At 40.5% G+C, this 24,709-nt stretch overlaps 1 protein-coding gene across 8 annotated transcripts in view; it reads left to right on the top strand.

Moving 5' to 3' along the window:
* Positions 1–24,709, top strand: part of DAAM2 (dishevelled associated activator of morphogenesis 2) — a 212,752-nt gene that overhangs the window by 16,483 nt on the left and 171,560 nt on the right. For 2 of the 8 annotated variants that reach the window (XM_062571965.1, XM_062571960.1), the window contains exon 1: positions 13,540–13,784. The exons of 3 other annotated variants lie outside the window; for them this stretch is intronic. The gene's annotated coding sequence lies outside the window, so the exon portion shown is untranslated. Of the gene's footprint in view, positions 1–4,123; positions 4,187–4,208; positions 4,264–13,539; positions 13,785–13,957; positions 14,054–24,709 lie in introns of those variants that run through there. 3 more of the 8 variants (XM_062571963.1, XM_062571967.1, XM_062571964.1) reach the window with 3 other exon arrangements.

The raw sequence follows: 24,709 nt of genomic DNA, 5'->3' as shown, positions 1-24,709 counted from the left end.
TACTCAGGACAGCATTTAGTTATAGGATATCTAAACGTCAAGTGTTTGTGGCTACATAGTGACATGGCTAAAATGTGCATGGGGTTGGGAGTTTTGAAAAATATAAAAGGATCATATGGCTGGGTAGTGAGGTACTGCAACACTGACAGATACAAATGTGAAAGCAGAATCAAACAGCCAGTGCACCATACAACAAGCAGTGCTATAGAAATAAGTGGGCTTACTTAATAAATGAGCTCACTGTTATTCCATGTGGCAGAACAGAGATTTGGTCAGCTGTTCACTTTCAGTTTCACTGATCAGAGTGAAAAGTTGTTAGAGTTGCAAGTGCCATAAGGTATGCGAGCTAAGTTCAGACTCAGGGATGAGAAGATGTAAAGCTATGTGATATGTATGGCTAAGGATAGGTCAAGGGAATATAAGGACAGATTGAATCATGAAGTGGTAATGTAGGGAATGAATAGAGGTAACCTTCAGCAAAGATACTTATGGTAAACAGGATCATGCAAGGGTTAATCAGATGGAAAGGTCTGGCTGAAAGTACTTTCTGTGAAGACAGGTTGGAAGTCTTAAAATGTGGCCTAATAACTGGGAAAGAAATAGCAACACCAGCAAATTCAGAAGGAACTATAGCCTGCAGGAAAACTGACTGATTTAATTGACCCTGAACTGTGCTATTGTTTCGGCACATAAGCCCTCCCCAAAGGGGATATCCCTGAGTTTTTGAGTGTTCCCTGCAGCACATAGGAAGGACAAGCTGCAGCAAAGGAGAAACCTAATGTTGGTGTGGAATGATTTCCCAGTGTGTGTTAGCTTCTGCCTGACAGTACCAGCGTGCATCATTGTGGAAACTGATTATAGCCAGTTTAGAGGTTGAGTGTCATGATTACCAGGCAGAAAAACATGGGCAACGTTGTGGTGGGTGTTTGAGAAAGACTGCTTGATCAAAAGAAGTAGATCAGGTCTTCTTCTGACAGCTGGAAGAAGCCTCATGTTTGCAGGTCTTGATCCTCATGGACCCTTAACCTCCTTGATATCTACTGGAAAGGCAGCAGAGCAGGGCACAAGCAATCAAGGAGATGTCTGGAGTACACTGATAACTTCTTGACACAGGTAATTGATAAGTCAATGAAAGGAAGTGCCCTACTAAACCTTATATTGATAAACAAGGAAGAATGGTGTGAAGATCAGGGACAGCCTTGGCTACAGTGATCATGGGATGGTGGAATTCGGGATCCTAAGAGGAAGGAGCAAGGCAAAAAGTAAAATTGCAACCCTGCACTTCAGGTGCTGGTTAAGGCAACTACTTGGAAGAATCGCATGGAATATGACCCTGGAGAGAGGAAGGGCCCAGGAAAGCTGGTTGATACCACCTCCTTGAGCTCAAGAAGGGTCCATGCTGGTGAGCAGGAAATCAAGCAAAAGTGTCAGGAGGCTTGCAGGGATGAACAAAGACCTCCTGGCTAAAGTCAGACATGAAGAGGAAGCACCCAGGAGGTGGAAGCACAGCCAGGTGACCCAGGAGGACTCTAGAGCCCCTTTATGAGCATGCTGGGATGGGGCTAGGAAAGCCAAAAACTCACCTAGCATTGAATCTGCTGAGGGATGTACAGGACAAGAAGAAGGGCTTCTAAAGGCATATGAGCAGCAAAAGGAAGGTGAAGGGAAAATGTGGGCCCACTGCTGAATGGGCAGGGGACCTGGCGAGAAAGGGCACAGAAAAGGCCGCCTTTGCTGTGGTCTTTATTGTCAAGACGTTCCTTTGGGAGACGCAGACCTCTGGGAGCAGTGGGAAAGTCCGGAGCAAAGCAGAGTAGCCCTTGGTGGAGGGGGATGGGGTTAGGGAACCTTGAAACAAACTGGACCAATTTGTTCAAGGAAGTGCCTGGGAGCTGGTGGGGTGCAGCGCCAAGTGCTGAGGGAGCTGGCGAGTGTCATTGCGAGGCCATAGTCTAGTGTCTCTGCAAAGTCACAGTGACTGAGGGAGGTTGCTGAGGACTGGAAGAAAGCAAATGTCACTGCTGCCTTCCAGAAGGGCAAGAAGAAAGATGGAGGGTACTACAGGTGAAGGATAGGAATATAATTGGAAGTTGGATTTGTGAAGGGCAGATCATGCTTGATAGCATTGTATAAGGGGAAAAGGCTGGAAAGTAACTTTGCAGAGAGGGACCTGCGTAGGTCCTGGTGGACAAATAGAACATGAGCTAGCAATGAACTTTTTACAGCAAAGAAGGCAAATGATGTCTTCGGCTGTATTAGGCATAGTGTACCCAGCAGGCTGAAGGAGGTGCTCCTTCCCCTTCTGCTCAGCACTGGTGAGACTACCTCTGAAGTGCTGTGTCCACTTCTAGGCTCACCAGTACAGGAGATGTGGCCATACTGGAGCAAGTGCAGCACAGGGCCACAAAGATGATTAAGGGACTAGAGCATGTGACAAATGAGAGGCTGTGTGAGCTGGGACTATTGACGGTGGAGAAAAGCAGGCTGAGAGGAATCTTATCAATATGTATAAATACCTGATGGAGATGGAGATAAAGAAGCCAGAACCAGAGTCTTCTCAGTTGTGAAAGGACAAGAGGCAGTGGCACAAACTGAAACCTAGGAAATTCCATTAAAACATAAAAAAAGAAAAAAAACTTTTTCACTGTGAGGGTGGTCAAGTACTTGAACAGGTTGCCCAGAGAGGTTTCTGGGATCTCTTTCCTTGGAGATATTCATAATGTGACTGGACCTGACCCTGAGCAACCTGATGTAATTGCCCCTGCTTTGAGCATGGAGAAAGTTGGACTAGGTCATCTCCAGAGGTCCCTTCTGCCCTCAGCCATTCTGTTATTCTGTGGTATCTTGATCTACTTTTTCTCATGACTGAGTCAAAACATCTCAAGAATTGTAATAACAGCTGGCAGTTTTAGAGGGGCTAAGTGCTAAATGGGTTCTGCTGTCTGTTCCACAGCCTCTTTAAAGAGGTTGTTCCAGGTCAAAAGTTAGGAATTGTGGTGGGAGGTTTAGAGGGGGCTAAAGTTACTTCCTGTGCTATATATCATTTGAAGTTGAGCAAAGGCCTTCACTATCTAACATTTCTAATATGATATTGTTCACTAATACCAAATTCTCACAGAAAAAAAAAGAGAAAAAAGAATTTAGGCCTGAATTTCCCTTATGTTGATAGACCCCTGTTGAAATCAATATTGCTAATTCAGTGGAAAGTGGAAATGATGAAGCGAAAACAAGGCTTCTGTTGTCCATGAAAGATTACAGTTTCCATGAATAATCTTAAGGCACTCAAGAGAAGCTGACTCCTACCATTTTAATGATGTTTTTCTTAGGGCAGTTTTGTGAAATTACATGAAAAGCAAGCAAAAAAGAAGGCTATTTTGATGATATTTCCTAAAAATTACAGTACAGCAGCACTTGTGGAATGTCCTGAAGCACAATCATTTGTCTTTAGTAAAAAGTAATTAAAAAAATACCAACAGCAACAAGAAAATTAGCTGACTGATAAAAATAAATAATTTATAACAGGTCTCCTCTCTTAAATCCTGGAAGTCCTCTCTCTAGAACAGTCCAGACAAAGAAACCAAACTCAATAGTTCTGTATTAACTGAAAAACATTTTTGTATATGTTAATCACGCTCTATGCAGATTTGTTTCTTTTCTTCCATCAATGATCACTTGCCATTTCCATGGACTCAGAATAAAAGGGTAGAGTAACTGATCAACAGTTTGTCTACAGTGCAGATACAATGAATGTTGAAGATACAATGGTATGTATGAGATAACCATAAGGCATTTAATTCTACAGTGTGTTGAGTATATTGGTGAGTGTTTCAATAAAGAAGCATTTAAGCGTTTTCTTGCCTTTACATGCAAAAATAGAACCCGCTACAAACAGTGGTATTTCTCTCATGCTTAGTGTCAACCATGTACTTAGAATCGTTGTGGTTCAAGACAAAGTGATTCTGTCAAAACACTGGAAGATCAACCCTGTGTTGAAGTAGTAGAGGCTATGCAGGAGCCTCTTTACAGATTTCTTCTGTAGATTTTTTTGAAAGTAACTGAAACATTGAGAATGCCTTCTATATTGATGGAAAGCTAAACTATTTATTTGCAATTGTTTTTCCAGAAGACCATCTTTACTACCACAACAGCTGTACTAAATCATCAGAAAGTGGGCTTTTCCTACATGGTGAGGATCTGAACTTAATGCTGAAGACTCCAACAGAGGGAGAGGAGAGCTAATTAGAAACTACAAAGATCATCCAGGTTAGCTTTGACTTGTATGTGGGAACTGGAGGAGGAAAGGAATCTCAGGGAACAGGATTGAGGATACCACTTTTTGTTCTCTTCAGTTTGTATGATGTTATCTACATTCATGAGGCAAGAGGAGTCTTCCACCTCATTGCAAGGTGCTTTTCAACTTAGAGCTCTTAAAAGGTTACAGTAATCATGGCCTTACAGTTCCCCATTCAGGTTAACTTACTAGGTATTTAGAGGCAATGTATCTGCTAAAGGCATCAACAATTTAAGTTCCTACCCCTTCTGTTCTCTTTACTCCATCAGGGTTTAAACAAAGTGGAGCAGAACTTGTATCCCGGCTATGCTACAAGTGTTACTCATGCTGTGCATTCACTCTGGGGCACAATAACTTGGTTTTGATTATAATTGCAGTACAAACTGGAGGCATTTCTTGTAAGTTGGGAAATAAGTTTATTGGAAATGATAGCTTAATGATTTTCTTGATTTTATGCTGTATTTTTGCTCCCTGCTTCCTTATTCTGTCCTTTATTCTTCTCGAATGGCCACCAATTAAAAGAAAACTTAGTGCCACCATCTTTCTTAGTGCAATTTAGAATTCCTCAGGGCTATAGTCTCTTAGGAAGAGCTTATGCATTCAACTTGTGTGTGAAGCCTAATTACTCTTAATGCCTCATCATTTGTAATGTCCTTTCCATTACAGTGCTTGCAACCTTTTCTTCCCATGCTATCTCATTGTATGGGATCCAAACTGCTATTAAGTTGCGTGACTTAGTTCTCTATGGCCACACACTCTGCAGCAGTATTTATATGAGTGCAATATAACTGTAAAATATCACTGAATTAGCATGGTGGATGCTTTGCACTGAGGTAAATGAGAGAACCAAGTGACAAGGCAATGGTGAATTGGATGTCAGAGCCCAAGCTCAGTCCTGCTTCTGCTGAATTGAGTGCTAAGGCTCCTGCAGGTGCCTTTAGAAGCAAGATCCTGCCGCTATTTTCTATCAATACCCTAAATGGTTCCCATGGCTTAGAACCTCATAGGTAGCTGATACAAAAAATACAGTCTTCAAACTTTAGATTCTTCTACATGAAATAATGTGTGATGTTCTGCTCACAACTCCACTTTCCTTGCTGTATATGAATATGTATTGAAGAAGAACATGTTTACTGCCCAAAACTTTTAAACATTAGCATTTTACATCTTTAAAGTTTTCTAGAAAACTAATTCATTATTGATTAGCGACATCCCTCACAGTGACCAGTTTCTTCTCTGACACATGCAGTAGTTCATAATCAAACAGTGATTCTAGGTGCTGTGTGTACCTCTTGCAGAGTCAGGGTCTCTGTCTTGTGAAATATGTACTGCTCATTTGGCATACACTAGTCTTCTTCTGGCTCAGACTATCCCTGATGAAATTATGCCTTGCAGCAGCTGGGTGTGTCTGTCTTTGTATCCCAGTCAAGAACTTCACACAGACACCAATGTATTTTTTTTCTCCAGAGTAACTCAGTCTTACTGTTAATCATATAGGTATTACTCAGCACTCCACTGCTAGATTCCTAGGGAACTGAATCATCTGGCCAAGTACAGCGAAGATGCTTTCTATCCTTCTTCTCTCCTTCCCTCACCCTCACTCTCACCCCCACAATCAAGTAGCTTTGCAAGACAGCAATACGGCATCCTTTGCCTAAGAGCAAGGAGCCACCTTTCCGTAGGAACTTTGTCCAATTTCCAGGACTCCTCAGTATACAGGAATTCCTGTAAGGAAAGCCAAGTATTCTCCAGGAAAGTGTGTGTCACAAGGTAGGGTAGATTTTATGTGACGGAAGTTATGCTACGTCCTGGAAAATCAGGGTTGGTTAACAGTGGTGCAGTAGGGGGGAAGAAACACCCAAATCCTAAAAAGCCAGAATAAAGAGCTTGGCAATAGAGTACAGAGCCTAAATGTCATTTGCAATTAATTGCTATAATAAGGTCAGCTGACTTCCTGACAGATTTCAGCTTCTTACTAAAGGATCAGTGCTGCCAATTAGTTTGCATGTAAACTTCAGAGGACATGGATTTAGCAAGCCACACTAAACGTAACTAATTCTTCTAGCTCTTCTGCAAGGAATACACAGTAAGTGAATGTTGTCCTTAGCCCAACATCACAGATGGAACCAGGATTTGCTGCTCCAGCTGCTTTCTTCCACTGAGATGCTGCAAAGCAGTCAGAAGCTTACAGCATGGCAACCTGACAGTTAGTCTTGAAGGATTCCTAGGTGGAATAAGAGTAGTGTAATAGCTCCATCCCTAGTACTGTAAAGAAGAGAATGTCCATCTGGAGTTCTCTGCCTGCTAAGCGTCTGTTTAAAGACCATGAATAACTAAATATAATTTACAGTAGCCTGAAAGATTTTTTGGACCAGAGAGTCAATAAGGCAATCTGAAGACAGACTTTGCTTCTTTATTCTGGTCCTGTGCTAACCAAAAGTAAACCAAAGAGATCTGGCCTCAACTGTGTATCAGAATGAGAAGTGGAATTAGACTGTTTTGGGGGGAGGGGCTAGGGAACAAGGATGTGCACTTGGACACTTCACTAATTTGTCGTATTGTGAACATTTTTAGTTTCCTATTCCTTTGCATAGACATTGCTTTGATTTTTGTGGAAGTCATGGAGATCTTTGTGTTCATAGACAGAGTCTGTTTTAGTTTTTAACTGTATTAATCTTCTGTTCTTGGTCAGAACAAGACATGTTGATCTAGTTTAATACTGATTCAATGATGGTCAATGCAACATCAGAAGGCGTTTGATTAGCACTTGCGAAATTTTAAGCAGCCCTCATTTTCCTTCCACCCCCAAAGCCAAACAAATCTATGCACACAAAAGGAGGGGAATAAAAGGAAAAAAAGAACATTCAGACCCCATACTAATTTTTGAATGGTTGTTAGTTAAAGCCTGTGTTGCAGTGCAGCACAAGATGGTCTTTGTATTTTTTTCCAAAGGGCAAAATAAGCCCTCAAATGAAAAATCACAGAATCATAGAATGACTGAGGTTCGAAGGGATCTCTGGAGATCATCTAGTCCAATATCCCTGCTCAAGCAGAGTCACCTAGAACACATTGCGCAGGATTACATCCAAGCAGGTTTTGAAGATCTCTAGAGTAGGAGACTTCAAAACCTCTGTGGGCAACCTGTGCCAGTGCTCTGTCATTCTCACAGTGAAGAATTTCCTCCTCACATTCAGGTGTAACTTCTGTGTTTCAGTTTGTGCCCATTGCCTCTTGTCCTGTTGCTTGGCACCACTGGCAAGAGTCCAGCCCCGTCCTCTTTGACATCCTTGACATTGATTAGATCCCCCCTCAGTCTTCTCTTTTCTAGGCTAAACAAGCCCAGCTCTTGCAGTCTTTCTTCACATGGCAGATGCTCCAGCCCTCTGATCTTCTTTGTAGCCCTATGCTGGACTCTCTCCAGTAGTTTCATGTCTCTCTTGTACTGGGGAGCCCAGGGTTAGACATAGTACTCAGGTTGAGGAGTTTCTAGGTTGAGGAATGCTATTGTACAGAGTTTTTGTTGGAATAGCTACCTAAAGGACAAGTCTACTTCAGCCCTCTTTAGTTTAGATACTTAGCAGATCTAGCCAACAACAAATGGTTACTAATGAGTGTGATACAGCTCACCTGTCTGCATACTACACCTTTCCATGAGGTGACCATTTGCTAGCATATAGATTTTTTTTTCATTTTATTTCTTTGGGAGGTGGGAAGATAAATACAGAACAGAGGGAAGCATTCAGAAATGATAGAGTAAGCAAAGGAATACTGCATTTTAAAGATCAGTGGGTTCTGTTTTGCTTAGAAGAAGAAAGAATGTGAAAGTGTCTGAAGTTCCGCTGAAGTTTTTTTCTAAAATTGATCTGTGATCACTAAGAAAATGTCACAGACTGGTTCAAAACGATCATGAGATGTTAGATGTGAACAGAACCCCTGTTTCTTCGAGTCAATGGAGTGGAATGAGAGTGGACTTGCTGGCTACAAATGTTTACAAGAGTCAGGGACCTGCTAATGATTTTTATGGCTGGCAGCTGATTGGTGTTTTGACAGAAGGAAATTTAGTCTCGTTCCAGATGATTCTGTCTCCCTTGCCCTGAAGAATCTGAGTTTGAATTGGGCTATTATCTGAAGAGAGAGTCATACTTTCAAAATATTTGAGAAATACTAGGCAAAACTAAGGAGAGAGACTAATGAGAAAATTCTTGTAAAAATTAAGCACATTTTTTCTTTTTCCTTCAATTTCCTTCAATCTCTGACTTTCACTTTCTAACAGCTTATAAATCTTTTTTTCCTTTCTAAAAAAAAAAAAAAAAAAAAAAAGGGTGTCTTTTCCGTCTTTCCATATCTGTTACCTGAGTTTCAACAAATGCTCACTGCTTTTCCTTTGAGCTTCGATGTCTCCCTTGCCAACGTGCAATTCATGCAGACTGCTCACTAAAACTAAACATACAGGAGAGAAGGTTATAATGGGCTTCAAAAGTAAATGAAAGAGAAGGATCTGTGAAGAGAAAAAGGATAGCAAATATAGTGAAACTGAAATAAGTCATCCTCAGAAGGGTCCAAGCCCACATCTCATAACTTAGTATGATGAATACTGAATATAGTTGCTAGCTGAGATCTTTGTAACTGACTAATCCAAAGTACTGTATCTAAACATCCTTAGTTTTGGGGAACATTTTGGTCTGGATATAAATTCTGTGGTGTGGGATGGTTTTTAATATGGAAAGCAGGCCTTTATGTATAAGAACAATTGCTAGAAGTAATTAAATATCTGGTACATTGCTTTAAGCCATTGTCAAGGAACATCATATACATATTGAAGGCCAGAAATTTCATTAACTGCACAACGTTTACAGGTTTAGATGAAGCTCAGGTTCTAGGAACTGATTTATTTACTTTTCATCCTTCTCTTTGTTTTCCATTGAGAAAGTAAACCCACCAAAATTAAATGTTTGTGCTGGGTTTGTAGTGGCACTTAAAAATAGTTCTCCATTGAGTTAAGAATGCCATGGAAAAGGAAATAAACCAACAATACATGTCAGAGGCAAGCTAACTTTAATAGGAACATGATCTGTCACAATTTTACTCAAATATGTGCCTGTGCGCACATGTATAAACACACAGATACACACAGAAGTATGTACACACATTATGATTCATGATATGGCAAACAATCTTTTGGCCTTAATATTTTTAAGTCTTCGTCTTCTTAGGGTGTATCTGAAATGAGCATGATTTCAGATAAATATAATCCAGATCACTATTTTTTTTTCAGTTCTAGGCTAGGCCTCAAGCTTCTGGATAAACACATTAAAGATACGAGTCAGGGTTGAAAAGATTGAATCTAAAACTTATGTATTCCTGAATTCGAGCATAGTTCTACCCTTGTTCACCAGTCAACTCAGCCACTCAGGTCTGGTGGTCTGATTTGATCCCAAAGTTAAAAATAATCTTAGAAGACTATTTTGACTAAAACAATGTGTATGCATGTCTGTACTGTTTTGACTATATATACCTCATTTCAGCCCCTCAGAAACAGGACACAATTTCCTGTGACTGTGTGATGGTGGACAGTGGTGGTCCCATCACCCAAGCGATGTTGGGTGTCAGTACATAGTACAATATTGCCCTGATGTCACACTTCAGAGATGCTCAAAACATTATGTGGTATTTCAGAGAGTGAGAGAGAAGCAGAAGCATCTCTGCAGGGAGGGGCTTAAGGTCTTGCTAATTCTGTAGCCTGTCGTGACAGAGCAGGAGAAGTCTCTGACCCCATAGCTGCATAGGGTGGTGGTGTCAGGCATAGCATGTAGCCGGGTCCAAAGAACTGTAGTGTTTAATCTCATTGTCAGATGGAGCAGGCAGCCTGGTACTGGGTCTCCAGTGACAATGGGCACTTTTGTTCTTAGATTAATATACCCGTCGCTTTTTGTGTTGACAACTGATCTAACAAACAGTTTAGATCTCCAGAGGTGGAACAATATTCTCACAGAAGCTTTTGCATTCTATAAGGAATCTGCTTTTTTTTTAATTTTATTTTTTTTTTGTAATTGATCCAGTTGCATCAGATATGACTTGTTGCGGGGATGTTAGTAATGTGTGCAGCTTGGTGCTGAGATTTCTTTCATGTGAGGGAGCAACAAAAAATTGTGAGAAAGAAAGAAAGAAATAGGGGGGAGTCTTGAGCTTGGTGTTGTCAGTGGGGCCAGAATTTCATCTGTGGAGTCTGTCACCCTACAAATACTTATATAACATTATAGCTTTTATTTATATCCTTGGCAGCCAGAGCCTAAAAGTGCATGATAATATACCACAAATGCTTATAGAAGTAGACAGAAGATTTCTCTGATGGCCTTATTCCTGAGTTGTAAAGTGGGTGTCACATGTAAGGACATCTGTACTATCTTGGGACATAGACCTTATGTCATACACTTTTCAGAAGGAAAAAGATAATTTTTTCTTCCTCAGGAGCTTTGGGGTGACTTCCCCTGGTTTTGTTGTCCCTTACAAGCTAGGGTAACAAAATTGTTCCTATTGTCACCTCTTGTGCAAGGGGATTGCTCTACAGAATCAAACTTATTTTTGCAGACTGCCATACTTTACAATTTCCAGTGAGGTACGTGCAGCTCTTAGTGTATAACAATAAAAAGCTGACTCCTCTGGCAGCCATCACTGGTTATTAATACAAGTATTGGATTATATAACGCCCCAGCATAGTATACTTTTCTTCTATCCAGGGGAAACAGAGTCACAGAAAGAATCAATGATTTATCCAGTTTCATGTACTGAGTCAATACTGAAGCAGGCGGCAGAATACAAATCCTTATTTAAATCCTAAGTTTAATAAACCGCACGTTTCTCCTGCAGCCAGTAATGGAAAGCAGGAGTTGTGCTGTAACCATTAGACAGTGCTCTGCCAATAGAACATCCAGATACTGCGGTGGGAGGGGCGGCAGCTTTCACATGGGATTATAGGGAGTTTAAGGGACAACATATGTAAGGAGAAAGAGATACTCTTTTTTTTTATCTTAACATTTATGGCAGTTCGATCCTCCCAGTCCAGTGGCATAAACCTATTAAATGCTGGGTACTTTCTGATGTTTTGCCTATACTTGTTTTGTGTATGTAGAGAAATAGAGCACCACTTTAGCGCCCCCCAAGTCCCAATTTCCTTCCATCTTCAGTGTCCTTCCCATTCAAATACCTGGCCACTGCAGTGTCTTAGACAAACTCTACCTAGTCTGAACATACTGGCATAACCTTAGCTGAGGGGTCAACTAGATGAGCACCTTTGCTTTAAGATGAGTGTTTTGTTAACTTTTAACTAATGAGCAAGACAAAGGCCATGTATCTTTGTTACACTGTATTGTAATGAATGGTACAGTGTGCTAAGGTGAAAAGGGAGATAATATTGATAACATGTGAGCCTACCTCACCCTTGGCCTGGAGCTGCAGGTTAATTTCCAGGGCTGCATGCAACTCTCTGGCTCCAGGACCTTGGCTGAGAGAAGTGGAGGGTGGGGGAAAAGCAGTAGGAGGAAACAGTTAATCATTTCCTCCTCTCTCCATGGTTCTTTCCTCCTCCAAAGGGAAACTGAGGGGATGGAGGGAAGAAGGGGAAACCAAGCCAGTTAGGCAGGGCTGGCAAGGAAAGGAAAAAAGGAGACCAGCTGCAGAAGCATCTGGCATGCAGGAGGGTGAAACAGAGAACAAAGAAAGAAGGACCTGGAGAAGGAATTTAAAAAGGCAGTGGGCAGAGATGTGAGTGGAAAGTGAGGATTAATAGACCAATGGAAAGATAGGGACTGACAGGGGCACTGATGGAATTAGAAGATCTTGTCTGCTGTGCATCACATAGGTAATCTGCATGTGTAAATCATATAAAACTTTCTCAGGCTTTATGCTGAGAAAGGCAGGAGCATAGTACAGCTCATGCTAGAGGAATGTTGATGGGTCCCCATGCTTTAATACAAAGTTATTAATGCTGAAGATTATAATTTAGTAGCATGTCTAAATGGCCTCTTTACTTACAGGGTAGACCACATATATGTCAGTAGTTAGCAGATACCTACTGAGCCTATTTGTGGAGGACCATTAGCATTAAATAACATGGATTCACCTTTTGATTTTTACCCACATGATCTTTTACCACAGGAGCAAAGAGATAGAAAGATACCACATTAGACTGCTAGTAGTAGTACCATCCTGTGCTTGTTGTGCATTGGTATAAATGAAGGCAGAGAGAGCACGACAGTGGTGACTTGGCTTCATCTTGTTTGGTTTGGCCTGCTGGTTTAAAGGTGATATTTTTCCCATGTAACTTGCGTTCTCTGGCAGTGCCACTATATATAGACACATATTTGTGTGTGTGTGTATGTGTGTGTATATATATGTATACATATATATATATATATATATGAGACTTTGTGTCATGATGTGTGTTGATTGGTGTTGTCATCATGAGAGTTCAGTTATTGTAATGAAAGCAAATGGCTTACACATACAAAGAGCAAACCATACACTTCCATGAGTTAAAAAAGGCGGAGAGAGAGATTTTGCAGATGGTGTTACTATCTCTGAATTTCAGCAGTACTGTTTAACAGAGAATGTGGTTTCTTAGACTGTAGACAGCAATACACGCGAGGCAGACAACTCCCCCATACTAATCTAGCTATTAATATCAGATATAGTTGAAAGTAAAGTCAGAAAGCAGAAAACGTGCTAGAAACAGTGGCTTACACGGGATTAAAGCTATCTGGAGAATGACTGAGGAGGAAAAACTGGGAAATTACAGCTTTTTATTTGGTTAAGTCGCAGCCTCTCCATTACAAGGAATAAAAACTCTTCAGGTCCGGGTGATCTGCCTTGCAGGGTAGCGAACAGATGCGGATGGGGGGCGCCGCGGTGCCCTGGGGCCGGCGCAGAGCCCCCGCGGCGCGGCGCGGCGCGGCCCGCCGCAGACGCGACCCGGGGCGCGGGAGTGCACCGCCTCGCTCGCTCCCCCTCCTCGGCCGCGCCGTAGCAGCGGAGAGTGAAAACGCAACCGCCAGCAGCGGGGCGCCGCGGAGGAGAAGCCGTGCGGGGCTGCGACTCCCCGGTTCGGGAGTATGCGGGCACCTGCCCGGCGTCGCGGCGGCCCGGCGCCGCCCGCCCCGCTGCCGCCCGCCGAGCAACCCGTGCGCCGGCCGCCGGGGCCGTGGCGCTGCCTGCCAGGCCGGAGCTGGTCCCTTTAAGAAAGTGTAGCCCGGTAGCAGGGGCAGGCCCTGCCTCCTGAAGCCCGGAGCACTGGAGCCGGGCTGGGGAATGGGAAACAGCTCCCGAGCTGGGTCTCCAGAAGTGCGTGCAGCAGCCGCCCCGGCCCCTCTCGCTCGGCAGCATCCAGCGTGGAGAGCAGCGCTCCTGCCTGGCGCCCTGACACAGGATGGACGTTCCTAAGCGCTGAGCTCAGCTGCTCGGAAAAGCAAGTAGGAAAATACACAGCTGGATAAAATTGGTAAGTCAAACTAAAGTCACATCCTCCTCCTTTGGGCTGCAGTTTTCCAGTCTCTTAATTTGTAATGTTTTTTGCAGGCAGTTTTTTATCGTCTTCTAAGCAGAGCAGCTGGGAAAACATGGAGGCAAAATAAAAGTATAAAAAATCTTAAGTATTTGTCAGCGTCCATGCTCCTGTTTTAAAGTCTTTTTTCCACATTGATGTTTTACTGCAGGAGTTGGAAAGGGGAAATCAGCAAGTGGTTTTGCATGTCGGGGGAAAGAAAGCTGGTAAGAGTTGTAATTGGCTTTTCTAGTGAAGATGATTCAAGAGGGAGATTTGAAAAAAAGACTTTCATAAAGCTTGAAATGACTTGTCATTTACTTTTTAGAGTAAAAAGCTCCCTTGTTATACAGTTTTAAAATGCAGTCAGATGTGTGCAGAAGGACTAGGTAGCTTTTTAAAGGTATGGTATCAATGGAAATCTAGATGCCTCAATCTTTGTGAACAAGTGGTGTATGTATGTTTAAATTTAACTAAAATACATTGGCAGATCTGTGAAGGGGAAGGCATGAAATACGATTTTTCTTTGCATGAGACAGAGGGCGATGTTGCTGCATCTGGCATAATCCATGCTAGAACAGCCAGAGACGCTGGTAAAATTCATTTAAGTGAAAAATCTAGTAGAGAGAGAGGCTGTTTTAAACAATTAAAGCAGAAATTATTCACATGTACAGAAAACTACAGTGTATAGGCATCGACTGCTCTGCCTGGATGCTGTTTTGTGTGTGTGTGTGTGTGTGTGTGTGTGTTTTAACTTTAAGGGAATAAGAAGTAGATTGCTCTGAATTACAAAGAAAAATACAAATTCTGTTGATTGGCTCAGACTCTAATTAGAAATCAGAGCCCAGTTATGATCCGGTTGTCTTTTCTGGAATGTGTTTTATATGTGGGGTTAGCCTGGAGAAAGGAGGGGAGGGAAACTGCAGAATCTCACGACAGAAACTACTTCAGTAATGGTGTGGAAGATAAGGAAGACCTCCCAATCAATGTTAGTCAATTTTCAGGTTGGAATTAGGTGTCCGATATGGAAACATATCCTTTGTATCCAGCATAGATGTGGTACAGAGGTTGGAAATCTATAAGCTGAATAATAAGGGGACCTGTAAACCCTAATCATTGAACTGCTTATTGTTAAGCAGATGGGGGAAGGGAGAAGGATGTGTTTAGGCAGGGATACAGATTTCTTGGTAGAAATCCCTATTCTGCTGCTGGGACAAGATGCTTGGTAGTTGTGCCATGTTCTTCTCATAAAAAAGAATTAGTCTCTGTTTGTATACACTTACATATGCATACCCAGGTGTATATAATAATATTTTGCTGCTTTTTGGAGTAAGAATTTGGGGATCCTCGAGTGAAAGATGTTAAAGGAGTGAAGGTGTTATTTTAACTAATACAATGTTAGTATGAGTAGAGAATATCAGAGCCATTAAGTTCCTGTCTGCTAGAACAGCTATTAGAATTAAATGTTTCCACTGTAGCCTATGGCTTTGGTTGTGCCTTCAACAAGATGTTTCTGTCTGCCTTTGTTCCTGTCACTTAAAAATCACCTGCAGCAGAGTGGAAAGATCTGCAGGTTTTGAGTCCTTAATGTGAGGTGTCCTGAGCAAAGCGGATTAGAACTGAATGACCATATGGAATCCAGTTGTTCAGACTTGAGATTATTACACCTCATTGAAAAGTTTAGACTGCTGCTACAGCTGCTGAATCAGTGGAGTGTATGAGTAAGAATAAACTTTCTTACCTGCAGGAGACTGTTAAAAGTGAGTGTGAGGCAATGGGTCCTTGAGACATTGGTAGATTTTTCAGGATAAGAAGCAAATTTTTTGTACTCCTGTTGTTCTTTAGAGATCCAGGTATGAATGACCATTTGAAAGGATGTGCTGGATCAAGGCAGGATTTCCATTTTCAGTTCATCTCTGTCTTCTTAGTCTATTATGGATTATAGTGATTTGCCACTTCTGGTGGAGCAGGCACTAGTCAGATGTCTAATTGCAGCTTCAGTAACTTACTGAGGATTTTTTTTCTTCTTCACTTTCCTTCAAGCAGGCTGCTTGATGGGTTTACTCAGCTGTTCCTGTTGTGTTGTGTAGGACATGTCAAACTCCTGGGCAGTGAAGCAAGTTTGTGTGGATAGAGATATCAGACTTTCTGAGACACATTTGCCACTAGTAGATGCTTCTTGTGGTAGGAGACTAATTTCTTCATTGAAAGTGTATTTCTTCCATGGTCACTGATGTTCAGGTAAGCTGTTACTAGTTGCATCTCCGCATCTATTCTATAACTTGTCTAATATGGTGCCCAAAGTGGTTTCCGTTCAACCGAAGTACAGATTTCCTACTTGCCTATGTTTTAAATTAAAACATCTGTGTTACACACAGTAGAGATACAGTTTGGTACGGCTGATCCTCTTTTTATTGTTCTCCTCAGAAATCCACTTTAGGGTGTGTCTTATTTTACTCCTGAGCATTTTTTTTTTTTTGAGGTTACTTTTCACCTGAGAGTCTACACTGTGAGTTTGTCAGTGACTGATGCTCAGGTAACACAGTTCAACTCCTGCAGAGTTTTCAACACATTAGCTTAATATGGCACATGTGTGTGATATTTAAAATGTGAAAAAATCCTTCACCTTTATCTATGCCAAATTAAAGAAACAGTGATTCTCTGAGTAGCATTTTCATTACAGAGAGTATACTCTTTTTACTCAGAAGATCCTTCTGACTTTGGCAGTAGTAGGCATTCTGCAACTGTTGCAGGAATGCTTGGCTACAATGTGCTTATGTTGACAGCAACTCTGCTGGGTGAGTTTAACCAAAGCAAGATTCATGGTTACTCATCAAATTACTGACAGATCAGTACCTAATATTAGTAGGTTTGGCCATTGTTTTGCAGATCTTTAGCTTCTTGTTCTTAACTCAGAATCAAGCATCTTATCAGAGCCTACTTAATGAAGTTTACAGTAAAATCCCTTCTTCAAAAACTCTTTTGGCTTCAGGTAGTGTAGTATGTTACCACAGGTTGTTGTTGGCGGTGTGATGCTTATAGAACTGAGTTGGATTGGTTCTCTGTTGTTAGTAAAATCTATTTTTGTTTTATATACTAGAAGCAAGCTCTCAATTCAAAATCTCAGTTTCATTTGGGAAACTTACTGTGCTGATAGCATACTAGCCTGCCTTATTCTTTGATAACAGATTTCAGAGGCAGTTTTTTAAACTGAACAGTGCAAAAGAGCATTTTAGGTGGAATTTATTTGGCTCTCTTTACTTTTAACAATCATTTGGAGTGCCACCTTTTCCATCACACAGGATATTTTTTTATGACTATTAAGTGGAGACCTCTCAAGTCATTGTCCTGTGCAGAAGCAAAAAATGTTGGCCTGAAGAAAAGGTGAAGGGAAAGAAATAAGATTTAGTGGGTCTGAAGATGGAGATGGAAAGGAATTATTGCAGGAATGTGTTTCCCAAAGAATAATTTCAGTGGAGTGGCTATCCGTACGCAGCTGGTCCTGACTCTTCCGGACAGACTACATCAGATCTGCCAGTGCTTAAGAGCATGGACATCCTCTGAGGAATTCATTTTTTTCCCCTCTTCATATATGCATAGTTGTTAGCTTGTAGCTGAGACAGTTGATGATTGAGCTGTTCGTTTGTTTTATCTGTAGTTCCGAAGTTCTTTTCTTCTTATTATGATTCCTTAGAATCCTTGGAAAACTTCAATCTGTGTGTCTACTATTGAGAATATTATTTCTTAAATGTAAAAAATAATGAACAAAGTCTTTCAAAAACATTTAGGCTCTCTACCAGTTCATTGTATTTACAAAAACATGATAGTGACCTAAAGTCACTGCAGTATTTAAATGGGATTATTTAATGACACGTTACCAGCCAGAAAATCAAAGCCATGGCAAAATTCCTTTTGTCCTCTCTGCTGCTCCATGAAAGCCATGAAATAGTCTTCTGTGTACTTAGCAAAAGTATGCGTCAGGATGATACATTTTGGAGTATAGAATAGAGGAGTGAGGGAGGAATTTCTAGACCCATAGGGACCAAAAAAAGGCCCTGCTGAGAGCCCCCTTCCTTTTTCATAACCAGATAATTTTAAGAGACCGTGGATTAAAAAGGTTCCACCTGAGAAGAAAAGATGAAGTGGCATCTTGCTATGCTTGTTTAGTATGTGCAGTACTTCCAGTGCCTTTATTGGAAAGGGCAGGTTTTATATTTGGAGGCTTTAGCTTACCATCTTGTCAAATTGTCCTTGTTTGTTTGTTTGTTTGTTTGTTAAGTGATGTACAACAGACCTGGTGACTTTTAAAGTGGAGCATAGAGCCACAGCAAAACACTGATGAAAGCAAAGGTGTGGAGTCCATAGAAGATGTTTCAAATGGAGATTGTTAGTTCTGAAATCCTTTGTCTGCATCATTTTTAGTTTCCTGCTCTCATGCATTGCTGTCCTTGAGATGCTTGGTAGAGTGATACAGAAGAACCATGAGATAATAACTTGTCCCATATGCTGTGTGGTGTATAATGCAATATCCATGTGCAGCAGGTAGGCTAAGGACAGCATGCTTTGCCCTGACCTTCCTAGTTCTTCTCACTTCTTTTAATTGGGCATTCTGTGGTTTAGCCAATATGATATGTAAGTTAGTTTGTGTGTCTAGTTCTATAGCCTCTTTCTTGGCATATCAGGACCTGTAACCTCACCTACATCTGTCTATTAATGGCCATGATCATGTATCTGTGTTTATTTCAAAATCCACTGAAAGTACATGGAGAAACACTGTAATTTCAGTGCTCTAAGAGAATCTTTTCCAGCAGCTGAGGAAACCAAATCTTATGCCGGATGAAAAACTCTTGTGTTATCTTTATAAGTTAATTAAAAAATAAACCTCAGATCCTTGCAGAGGCAGTTGTATAAATACCCTAAGTGTGCATGTATGTGTGCATACACTAGTACTTCCCTTTTGTATTGATTGCTTATGCCTTTGACAGAAGTTAGGGCATTATCATACACTTTCAGGTACAGGACTCAATGCAGAGAAATGTTGGAGAATTTTTTTTTGGGTTAATTTTTGAAGTGCATCATTCTATAGCTAAAACAGCCCAAAAATAAAGTAAAAAGTCTTTGTTTGCCTCAAAATGGTGATTTGGGAAGAGAAACGAAGAAAATATTCTAAAGGCTTACTTTTATCCACTGGTAGGCAAACAAAACATCTTTACAGCAATTTGATACTTTAATAAAATGAACAGTGACTTGATTAAATATGCCAAATTTGCGTGTGTTAAAAGGCAGGAAGCTGTATTTGCCTGAATAGAAGGGTGCACTGCAGCTGGGGCTGAACTACCTTTCTTGGCACGCGTATTGATCTGTTAAGCACAGATCCCAGTAAGCTGAAGGATTATTGTTTTTCAGTAATTGCGGACAGCTTCGCTAGAGAACTGGATTTATTTTGCTTTCACTTTAAGAAGGCATCATTAATTTAATTATGGTGAAAGGTGCTAAATTGACAACTGTGGAAGATCCTTTTGTTTAACCACAGAGCAAGTGATGCTTTGGACAGTGGTTGAGGCAGCTTCCTCAGTGCTACTTGCTAGCTGTGTGTTTTAGTCCAGTCTGAGGATCAAAAATTAATTTAAGCCTCTTTCTATTCAGTTTAATTTTCTGGCCAGCATTGTCAGATGGTCAGCAAGAGGCTGACTATTCAGAATTGGGATAGCTTTTTCAGTAACCTCTTTAGGTCAATGTGTGCCAGTTGAGGTCCTTGTGATCTTGGTTTCAAGTGATAACTGAGTGAATATGCCATGCTATTATTTATCAGGACAGCCTTGATCAATTCATTTCATGTGAGCAGCCATCAGATGGGAATGTTTTTTATTTGTTATCCAGAATTAATTCAGCCTAGTGACCTGCTGGAAGGAGACACTGTATCCCATTATCAGATCTCTGAATCATTCAATTTCCTGATGTGGTTTCTTAGTACTCTCTTTGCATTATGCAGATCTTGTGTTCTTAGGGTCTGCATTCTTTGCCTGGACCAAAAAAGAGATCAAAAGCACTCTAGAAAGTCATATGTGAGCTTTTGCAGTAAGCTCATCTATAAGTCAAAGATGATGAACTTTAGCTATTTTCTTTCAGGCTTGAAGGTGGGATAGAGGGATGAAGTACGACAGTAGAATAGGAGTTGTGATAGAATGTAGAAGGATTAGTAGTAACTTTAGCACAGGCTAAACATTTTGTCAAGATACTATATTAAAAAAGTTCTATTTTTAAGTATTATGCAGACTCCTCATTTTCATATGCATCTGTCTTGTTCCCTTTTTTTCTGAACTTTGAAAAATAATTTTTCTTTAATCATTACATTAGAAGAAAAAATCTTTGGTTTCTGCCCATAGAGCACTTGATAATAAATATATGTATTTGTACTGGAATCTATTTTTCACTTTTTTTTGCTGGTTGGTTTTTAATTATACTTTGCTCAGTTATAGAGTGAAATTTGTCCAGGTAGTTCCAACCTCCTGTTTCTTGTTTATTTTACTAACAGTTCTTTCAAAGTCTAATACTGTACAGTGTTTGGCTTGGAAGCTTCTCAGAGATTTATTTATATTGAACTATTATTATTTTTTACTCAAGAAAATACCCGAAACACAAAGTAAGTACTAGTGATGCTAGGTTTTAGACAATTATGTCATGCTTTTGCCAGCTATCTGGTGTCATGCTTAAGGTGGTTGATTTGTATATTCCTTGTAGGTGAAATTAAAATAAATGGAAAAATTAGAATGTACTCCAGTCAAAATTTTTTTTAATCTGTTTCACTTATCTTTTCAAGCCACCTTAATTATCTGTAAAGAAGACAACTACTACAGAGTTTTAACTTGAAGCAGAGCAATACATAGAGAGTACGGAAGGTGACTGTCAGGATTTGGCGACTTACGCTGCTGCTTGCCACTTTGACCTTCTTCATATCCCAAGGCCCAGACAGTCAAAATAGCTTAGAGTTACATAGTCATGTTCTCAGCTTTTATAGTGAGAGAAGCCAATGACATGAATAATCAGGCTTCTAGTGTGCAAAAATCTTTATGAAAACAGAGCTTCTCATACCTAGGCAATAACTAAACTCACTTGAAAGTCTTGCCTTTCTTCTTACTCAGTGGTTAGAAGAAATCCTTCCATAATTCAGAAAGATGTGCTGAGATAACTAGCTTAATCTGCACAGGGTGCTGTGAAATGCTGTATTAAGAGAAACACGTTTTTATTCTATTACATGTCACCACCTTATTTTTTTGGAAACCAGAGCAAAAATCAGCAATACTGAAGCTCCATTACAGGCTACTTGCAACATAACTGGCTTTTCAATCCAACCTTTAAGTTACAGACTTTTTTCTAAAGTGTATATATTCTCAGCATTTATTCCCTGTATCTTATTTATCTATTGGAAATACTCTTCCTCTCTACTTGCTTTTCCCTCTTTTACTTAATTTGCAAGCCACTATGATTCTAAAACTGTTGCTAGACCAGCAGTGGAGTAGTGTGCATCATTCTCAGCACTTAAAATTTCTTGTGGGACAGCAGTCACATGCAACTGTTGAGTTACTAAATAGTTCTGGTGACTCTGTTTCTGAAGGTCACTTCGTATGGACCACAGCTGAACTAGCACTGGAACAAACAGGCAGCACCATATGAAATTTTTGCATTAAAAACTCTTACTCTTTACTGCTTCCTCAAATTCAAGGCATCAGATCTGATAAGCACTTTTGGTATCTGTGGACAGGGTTAGGTAACCTGTCATACTCAGCTAGGCAACAACATGTGGTAAACACTGTGTATGTAAGATTATATTTGGATAAATAATGGTATGAGTATATTTGTAGCTATGAGGCTGATCATTTTGGAGGGTCTTATGTGGATTTGATTCTGCACATGGCTGTGCGTGTGGAAGGGATATACGTGAAGTTATCATGCTACTTGGTTTATTGAGCCCCTTATCCCAATGTCTGAAACTGTGATTTGTTATGCTGTGATATGATCCAAAATAGAACCACAACTCACTGTAGTGGGTTCTTTCAATCCTCTGGGAATGTTTGTCTGGCTTAAATGCATGAAACTGAAATGTGTAATACAGAGTTGCAGCTTATAGATCAACACTGACTCCATTTGTGGGAATGAATGAATACCTCATGTTTGATGTGCTGCGGGAGAGTTCACAGATGATTTCTTATGTTTCAGTGCTATATTTTTCATGTTTTTTCAGCTTTGTGTGTTTTACTTTTTCTTCTGTTTGTAGACTAGGGTGGTATTACTCTGGGTTTTTCGATATAGAGTGTGAAAGGATTTTTCCCTGCTGACTCTTCGTAATGATTCCAGAGACTTCTTTCCAGTAAAGATTCAGAGAAGTCTGGAATAAGACAGATGATTGTTTCTATACCTATCTGCAGATTTCTTGGTTATAAGATTTCTTTGTTTAACTCAGATTCTTCCTGAATGACATGCGATTTTAAGTTGCTCACTTATCTACCTGCTTTTACAGTTCCTTTCATAGCTGTAACCTAGATGCAAGTCTAGAAGATTACCTTTCACAGTTTAGTCTAACAATTGCATGATGGTGGTCAGAGGGGACTCGCTGTTCTTTGCAGGTGGTCACAGATATATAGAACTTTATTTCTGATTCAGACTTTATTCGTGATCCAGATTTTTCACCTGAAAATACTGAACTCCCTGGAGGTTAGTAAATTCTACTCCAGAAAACATAGATTAGCTTTATAAAGAAAGCAGATTTACCCTTGTACTAACTGTCTTGCTAATATTTTGGTTCTTCTCCACCTCATTTCTGGGCTTCTTTTCTGTTTTGGCTTAGCTGAGGATGAGGTATATAAGACTGGAATAGACCCTCTGAGTCACTGAGTACAGCTTCTCTGTAATTACAGGCAATTATGTTGCAGGATTCCTTTCATAAATTTATCAAACTCCATCTCAAAACTAAATGGCTTTTGCTTCTGTTGTTTCCTATTGGGAAGCTATTCAAGAACTTCACTCCTCTGATGTTTAGAAATCTGCTTCTAATTTCCAAACTAAATTTGTTCGTGGCCTGTTCGTGCCCATTTGGTTTTGTGCCAGTACTGGCCTCTAGCTTTAATAGTTCTTCCTCTCTATTACAGTACCCCCTGTGATCAGAGAGCATCCTTGACTTTTCTGTCCATCTCTGCTTTTCCTACAAAGGGAACATAATTAAAATTGTGCTTCTCCTTGCAAAGTTCTTTGTTATTGATGTCACTGTGCCTTGAGTTGTTAAATTCTTTAGTTTTGGGAGCTCTCTTTAGCTTAGGTAGCTTTTTGGTCTTTCCACTTCTCAGACAGACAGAAGCAAGAAAAGGTGACCATTCACATTTCACTAGATGGAGAATATGTCTAACGTTCTGGTAACTCTGGCATCAGAAAGATGAGATGGGGAGAAGAGGAGTGACCTACATGCTTTTGCCTCTTTAAAAAGAGCTTTCATTGAGGATTTTGTAAAGAAAAACTTGGATCTTAGGATCTTGTGTTTGTGATAGGCAAAGGCTTTGATCAAGTTCTTTCATCTTTCCCAGCTCTCCCATTCCGTTGTAAAAATCTATTTGAAATGAACCAGCTGATAAAACTTTTGGAGGGAATGCACATCACAAATGAGACTTTGAGGGCAACCTTCCAGCCATTTCCTCGAAAAGAATCAGGCAAGTAACTCCCAGAGCCCCAGATGAATGCCTGGAATCTTTCCTCTTTGGAGTGCATGGAGAGTCCCTGAGAAGAGCAGGGAGTGTTGGGGCTGATGGTGAGCTGAAGCCAAAGGCCTGTAGTGGGAACCTCCTGCTGTCAGGATCCCACGCTGTGCTGCAGATGAAGGGTAGGCGTGGAAGGGAGAGAGAGTTGAGTATGGTTTGCTGTGACTTTGATACATTCCCATGCAGCTTCCCTCTCTGGGTGCTGGGCAGTTAGTCTTGATCTATGGCATCTTTTACAAGATTCCTCAAACTCCCTAAAACTCCACAGAAAAAGGTTTACATAGTTTATCCAGCATGCTTCTATATTACTGATCTCAAAAAATCGTATGATTAGGGCCGGATGTCTCTTATGAAACCACTTTTTATTTAACAAGGAAAAGAATGTATATCAAAACCAGAATTTTTTTCAGGAATGTACCAGTCTCAGTCAAACTTTCTGAGGTCCAGGAATTTTGGGGCAGTAGGACAACAGATGGAGAGGAGTGAGAAACAAAACAAAATATCTGACTCTTGGATTAAGGCACATGCTAGATAAGTGTGAGAATAGTGGGACATATTGCTGGATCTGTCACACTGAGTTGAATACTCTGGTTATGAGCCCCTCTGAATTTGGTGTTCATTTCTTTCTATGTTGAGTTATTTTTGATTAACAAAGAAATTTTAAAAACAATTTTTTTTTCCTGATGCAAAGGCAGGAAAAACATTTCTTGATCAGTTCTATGCAGAGCAATTGCATTGCAGGAGAAAGGTGCTGTGATGATATTTTTAAAAATCAGTAGTACTGTAACTAGGATAGCTCTACCAAGACATTTCCCTTTATGGCCTGTTTTATCTCTATTACTTCTGCACTTAAGAGGTATGCATACAATGGCTATGTCAGCTTGTTGCATTATGGGCTACTTGTACTCCCTCTCTGGCAGAAATTTACCAAGTGAGATGGCTCTGGAATCCTCCTGGTACGGAGCTGGCCAGGACTGTTGCAAAAGAATGTTTGAGACTTGTTCAGTGATGAGTAATTCAAATTAATTGTCATTTCTCTTTTCCAATAGACATCTTTAACAGTCTTATCGTTCATTGCTTGAGGTGCTGATGCCCTGATGACACTAAATAAGTACATTTTAAATTGGCTTTGTTTTG

This window comes from Rhea pennata, chromosome 3, assembly GCF_028389875.1.
Source record: "Rhea pennata isolate bPtePen1 chromosome 3, bPtePen1.pri, whole genome shotgun sequence".
NCBI classification, from domain to species: domain Eukaryota; kingdom Metazoa; phylum Chordata; class Aves; order Rheiformes; family Rheidae; genus Rhea; species Rhea pennata.
This window is presented reverse-complemented; position numbering and strand designations above follow the sequence as displayed.